This window comes from Symphalangus syndactylus, chromosome 12 (assembly GCF_028878055.3).
Source record: "Symphalangus syndactylus isolate Jambi chromosome 12, NHGRI_mSymSyn1-v2.1_pri, whole genome shotgun sequence".
In the NCBI taxonomy this organism is placed as follows: Eukaryota; Metazoa; Chordata; class Mammalia; order Primates; family Hylobatidae; genus Symphalangus; species Symphalangus syndactylus.
This window is the reverse complement of record NC_072441.2, coordinates 44,757,322-44,763,986: the sequence shown is the minus strand read 5'-3', so window position 1 is coordinate 44,763,986 and position 6,665 is coordinate 44,757,322. Positions and strand designations below refer to the sequence as shown.

The 6,665-nt window shown below is 40.5% G+C and overlaps 1 long non-coding RNA gene across 1 annotated transcript; it reads right to left on the bottom strand.

The window, feature by feature from the left end:
* Positions 1 to 719: 719 nt before the first annotated feature.
* LOC134734903 (uncharacterized) lies at positions 720 to 4,741 on the bottom strand. Its single transcript, XR_010117787.1, has 3 exons — positions 4,658 to 4,741; positions 4,045 to 4,164; positions 720 to 754 (listed from the first exon to the last, which is right to left on the bottom strand). It is a non-coding gene; the product is annotated as an uncharacterized lncRNA (long non-coding RNA).
* Between the last annotated feature and the right edge of the window lie 1,924 nt (positions 4,742 to 6,665).

Sequence of the window (6,665 nt, the reverse complement as noted above, 5' to 3'; positions counted from 1 at the left end):
GACAGAACTTATTTGTTTACAAAATAAACTTTAGTCTTACTATATGTGGCCTGATTACTTGCATAAAATGCAGCAAGAATAATTATTTTTCACTTAGGCTTTTAAAATTGGCTTTGATAGAACTTTGTTCTGTGAAGAATCTCAGATAAGACTTTTGTTTTTTTTTTTGAGACACAGTCTCACTCTGCCACCCAGGCTGCAGTGCAATGGTGTGATCTTGGCTCACTGCAGCCTCTGCCTCCTGGGTTCCTGCGACTCTCCTGCCTCAGCCTCCTGGGTAGCTGGGATTACAGGCGCATGCCACGATGCCCAGCTAATTTTTGTATTTTTAGTAGAGATGGGGTTTCACCATCTTGGCCAGGCTGGTCTCGAACTCCTGACCTCAGTTGATCTGCCTGCCTCAGCATCCCAAAGTGCTGGGATTACAGGTGTGAACCACTGTGCCCAGCCTAAATAAGGCTTTTTAAAAGCCAAGCCCAGCCATGGGTTTGTACCCTCAAATACCCCTAAGTTGGACAAATTCCTCTCCTCTTGAGGTCCCAAGATAACCTGGGATTCCTGGGCCTGTTAGAAAGTGACATTCTTTACTTACCACAGGTCAGGAACCTTGTACAGGGACTCTGTGTGGATAAGGTATGAGGCCAGATTCCCCAACAGGCTTTAATTGGCTATACAAGTCACCTTTGATTCTTTAAAGGAAGCATGCCATTCCAGTCAAAGCCTTGGCAAAATAACCAATTTCTCCAATTGTGTCCTGTTACAAAAGAAAATGGATTCTTACTGCACTTATGCAATTAGCTATACTGCCATAAATTAAGAATATTCATAAATAGTTTCCAAATTCTGGAGCAATCAGGTAGAGAGGAACAAATATGCTCCAAATTTTGTTCACAGGAGTATATTTTACTCACTTGTTAAAAGTTGCAAATAGCCCAGTAATCCCAGCACTTTGGGAGGTCGAGGTGGGTGGATCATGAGGTCAGGAGATTGAGACCATCCCGGCTAACATGGTGAAACCCTGTCTCTACTAAAAATAAAAAAAAAAACGAGCTGGGCATGGTGGTGGGTGCCTGTAGTCCCAGCTACTCTGGAGGCTGAGGCAGGAGAATCACTCCGACCCGGGAGGTGGAGCTTGCAGTGAGCCGAGATCACGCCACTGCACTCCAGCCTGGGTGACAGAACGAGACTCTGTCTCAAAGAAAAAAAAAACATGTTGCAAATAGCTCTAAAGAAATAAATTCTCTTGTCTCTGGAAACAAAAGGTTTTGCAATATTTAATACATTAGCTCCCCATGAGAATCCTAGAAGTTTGGACTAGCACAGTTTTTAAAGTTTTATCTGAGACCTGCACTTAGAGTCCTATATCTGATTATAAACTGCCTTTTGAAAAGGACCAAATCAAGCCAAAATGTCTGTGGATGACAAAAGTCTACAGACACTATTAAAACTACAATTGATCAGGAATTTTGGTTACTTCTGTGACATACAAAATTTTTTTTTTTTTTTTTTTTGAGACGGAGTCTCGCTCTGTCGCCCAGGCTGGAGTGCAGTGGTGCAATCTCGGCTCACTGCAAGCTCTGCCTCCCGGGTTCACGCCATTGTCCTGCCTCAGCCTCTCCGAGTAGCTGGGGCTACAGGCGTCCGCCACCACGCCCGGCTAATTTTTTTTTTTGTATTTTTAGTAGAGACGGGGTTTCACTGTGGTCTCGATCTCCTGACCTCGTGATCCACCCGCCTTGGCCTCCCAAAGTGCTGGGATTACAAGCATGAGCCACTGCGCCTGGCCTCAAAAATTTTACATAACAATTGTAGTTACTAATAATGTACACTAAATTATAGCAACATTATAGAAGTTTCTCATAATTTTAGAACACATACTAATAACATATTTATACAAATACAGTCCAAAGTAGACCAAACACCATTCACTCTTGTACTCGAAAGTTTTTCCTCTATTCTAACGTAACAATCTCCAGTGTTATTAATCAGAATACTGCATTAACAGCATCTATCAAATTTTATAGCTGATTATAAAACCATCTTTTAAACAGGAACAAAACAAGACAATTGTCTGTGGATGACAAAACCATTTTAGGGCAGCCACAATTAAAGACACGATTGACAAGGAAATTTGTTACCTCTGCAGCACATAGCCTGTTAACATAATAATTATAATTATTACTGATAACATATATTAAGTAATATTAGAATTATAGGAGTTTTACATAATTTTGGAACATATACCAATAACACATTTACACAAATATAGATGAAAGAAAGCCAAACATCATTTCATATCTGACAATGCTTCCTGTATGATTTTTGTACCAAATAAGCCAAATGTCACTTTTGGGCTTTAGAGGACCTAATATCTAAAATATTAGATAAGAAAAAGACATAATTTATAATTTGATTTTGGAAAGTTTGTCAAATATCAAAGTTTTAAAACACTGGATATCACAAAATAGAATCCAAGGTCACTATAAGTCATTCATTTGGGCAAAATGATAACTTCAAAAATTTTTTTAAAAAAGAAAAACCTTTACTCTGATAGAGGAAACAGCTTTCCAAACAAGACCCAATGAAGATAGGATGAGGCCAGCTGAATCTGTCTCTTCCCTCTCTCCTCCTTTTTTTTTCCTGCCATTTACCCAAAGGAGAAAACAAAACCCTTTCATTATCTTTTAACATTACATAAAAATCATCTTCAAAAGAGAAAACCAAATCTCATGTTTACATTAGTGCATCTTTAATGTTAAAGCTAGTTTTTTAAATAAAATTTTATAGCTCTATCCAGCTTTAATTAATTTGACCATAAGGCAAGATTTTCATCAACTTTTTAGAACCCTTTACAATTTTACATCAAACAGTAGATCAATTTTCTAAGAAAACCGTGTTATTTGGACACATGGGCCCAAATTCTGGCCCTACATCATATGATTTTAATGTTTTAACCTAAGGAAAAAGCTAAATAATTTCTTTTAAATCTTAGCCAACTTGTTTATATCCACATAATTTTTATAAGATCAACCCTCTGCAAACCCTTTTCACTTTGCTTAAACCTTCAGTTTTGTTCCTTTACTCTTTTAGGTTAAGACAATCTTTAAAACCCTCTGAACTAGACAAAATTACATTCCCATTAAAAGCCATATTCCCATGCCTTTTTATAATCTTTTACCGAAAACACACTCAATAAATGGCAAAGTTACACAAATAACAGATGGAATAATTCCAGAAGCCAACAATTGAACCCAGGCCATCACTGTCAAAAGATAAAGCCTTAGCTACTGAGCTATATAGCATTGAGCAGTTTCTATTGCTTTTCCCAGAAGGAGCCTAGAGAAGCCAATTCCAAGCTTGCAGGGCTTTTAACTGCTCAAGAAAAATTTTTAGGACTAACTATGACATGAACCCCAAAATTCTTGTCCTTTGGATGGTGGAAACCAAAAGAAACTATCCCCACATGGTCACACGGTTAAGCTCTTAAGGACACAAAAAAAGACTGAGAAATTTCATACAGCATTGGTTTCAGGGACCCATAGCAAAGCTTGCAGCTGACCAGTCTGCCAAGCTGGCTTGAAAAGCAGGCTTATAGTGGTCCTAAACCCACGTTCTATCCTGTGATTCCCCTCTCTCAATCACAGAACACAGACAAATTCTTAGCTCAAAGTACACCAGATTTGCTACAGCCTAAGACTAGTCTCACAAATCCTTTTTTCCATTACCCACACAGAGAAAGAGAAAGAGAGAGACCAGAAACTTGGCTGGTAAGAATTTCTTACCCTTTTAACTAGCATACCAGGTTTCTGGGTTCCCTTTCTCTGCAGCTTCCAGAAGAACGGAGTGGCTTCTGATGACCCTGCTCGCTTGTGCTATAGCTGTGGGGTTCAAGTCACTTTACAAGAGAAAATCACCCTTTACTGTTTTACGGAAACATAGGTAAGATTCTTAATGTGCAAGATGCTGCCCAATGGGCTGCATGGGGAACTGAATTAACATTTTCCATCCCAGCAAAATACACACAACAAAACAAGCATTAGTCACCTCGTTCAGCATCCAATATCAAGCTGGCAAAGCTCAACTGTTTCCCGTTGGTCCCTGTTGCCTTTGATCCACTCCAGGTGGGGATGGATGACCTCTGAACAGTAATTCACAATGGGATCTCTGGGCAAGGGGAAGAGTCACCCCGAGAGATAGTCCTCTTGAGCCTTCTTTAGGGCTCATCTAATGTGACCAAACAAATAAGAAGTGTTCTCTGAGTTAGGCCTGCTGGACTTCCATTAGCAACCCCTCTGAGATCCCTTCCACATATACGGACACACACAAAGATGAGATGGACAGAAGGCCTTCCAAATCAGATCCCTAACCAAGAACTCCAAGAGTATCCTTTCCAAACTACCCTCCTATTTGTGGTCTGAGAAACCACCTCGAAATTTTCCTGATTGAGGAGAAGTCTCCCAAACCAAGACCCTTCCTACCAGTTACAAAGAGCCAATCAAGACTTCCAGGAGCCAGATATCCACAATGAGGCTACAGACACAGACACCCTATGGTAGAGATACAGACACCTTGCAATGGGGCCACAGACACCCCACCATAGGGCTACAGAACCAGTTAGGAGAAGGAAGGAGGCGTTGGCAGTGCTTAGGATACTCACCAGTCCAGACACCCCATAGTGGGGCTACGGACAGACACCCTGTGATCGGGCTATAGTTAAAAGACGTCTCTCCAGGACTATTTCTCCATTGCAGTTAAATCCATGCACATTGGGTCAGCAGCGCCCTGCTAGAGAGAGAGTACCAGAGTCAGCCCCCAGTCCAAGACAACTAGGCAGCCACTTGGGCTGGCTTCCGGATCCATCGCTGAGGGAGGAGGAGAGACTGAACCATAGGGAGGTAGCTACAAGGGCAAACCAAATTTATAACCACCCAAGGGGTTCACCTTGCCTGCTGCGTAGACAGAGCCACTTCATCAAGACGGGAATTGCAATAGAGAAAGGGTAATTCATGCAGAGCCAGCTGTGTGGGAGACCAGAGTTTTATTATTACTCAAATCAGTCTCTCCAGGCATTCAGGGAGCAGAGTTTTTAAGGATAACTTGGTGGGTAGGGGGAAGCCAATGAGCTAGGAGTGCTGATTGGTCAGAGATGAAATCACAGAGAGTCGGAGCTGTTTTCTCGTGCTCAGTTCCTGGGTGGGGGCCACAAGATCAGCTGAGCCAGTTTATTGATCTGGGCGTTGCCAGCTGATCCATCAAGTGCAGGGTCTGCAAAAAATCTCAAGCACTGATCTTAGGAGCAGTTTAGAAAGGGTCAGAATCTTGTATCCTCCAGCTGCATGATTCCTAAACCATAATTTCTAATCTTGTGGCTAATGTTAGTCCTACAAAGGCAATCTAGTCCCCAGGCAAGAAGGAGGTCTGCTTTGGGAAAGGGCTATTACCATCTTTGTTTAAACTATAAACTAAGTTTCTCCCAAAGTTAGTTCAGCCTAGGCCCAGGAATGAACAAAGACAGCTTGGAGGTTCCAAGCAAGATGGAGTTAGTTAAGTTAGATCTCTTTCACTGTCTCAGTCATAATTTTGCAAAGGTGATTTCAATCCCAGCACTGTGGGAGGCCAAGGTGGGCGGATTGCTTGCACTCAGGAGTTCAAGACCAGCCTGACCAACATGGGTAAACTGTCTCTACAAAAAAATACAAAATTTAGCTGGGTTTGTTTTGTGCCTGTAGTCCCAGCTACTTGGGGGGCTGAGGTGAGAGGATTGCTTGAGCCCCAGAGGTCTAGGCTGCAGTGAGCCAAGATCATGCCACTGCACTCCAGCCTGGGTGACAGTAAGACCCTGTCTCAAAAAAATTTCTTAAAAATTATATTCCTTTTATACTTAAATATTAATAGCAATAATTCTTACCCCTAGATTTTAGTTTTATCCTGGCTATTCTTTTTTTTTCTTGTTACTGCTTTATGAAAAGCTCATGTTTTCCTAAAATTAGAAAGCTTTTAAAGATGGTTAAAAAAACTGAACTGAACATTAAACACACACATTTTGCCTTTCAAAGAAGAAGGTAAAAGAATGACCACAATCAGGCTCGGGAGTTTATCTGTTTTCAGTAATCTATGCATTGTTCTACATTCCTCTAGATAACTGGGAGTTGTCTGAGATTGGTTTTTGTAAATGTTTAATTTTGCCTGCTTTTACAAGATAGTCATTTAGCAAAAGAAATTTCCAAATAATTCCTCATTTCAGCACTAATAGGCAAGAAAAGAAGATCAAATCCTTGAACTATTTACTTAGATGAACAGAAATATCCTTTTTTGAAATAATGGATATGCAAGATTTAGCCATTAAAGGGTTAGGGTAAGATGAAAATCCTCTCAGTAATAGTTGAAATCTGAGAAAATCTTTCAAGGAAATTAAACACTTGATCAAAAAGAGGAAAGGGTTATTGGTGAGAGCTGAGATTAAACAGCAGAGTTGTCTGAGAAGAGGCCTCAATTATAAGAAGCGTGCAGTTAATAATATCCTCTCAGGGATCTGCCTTTCCTCAAGACATTGCTTTGGGGAAAAATGCAATAGGGTTTCATTTTTTTTAACTAAGATAGGACATGCAAAGAAAATTTTAAAATGGAAAGTTAGTAAAAAATTAGAAACAAGAAGGAAGAATTTA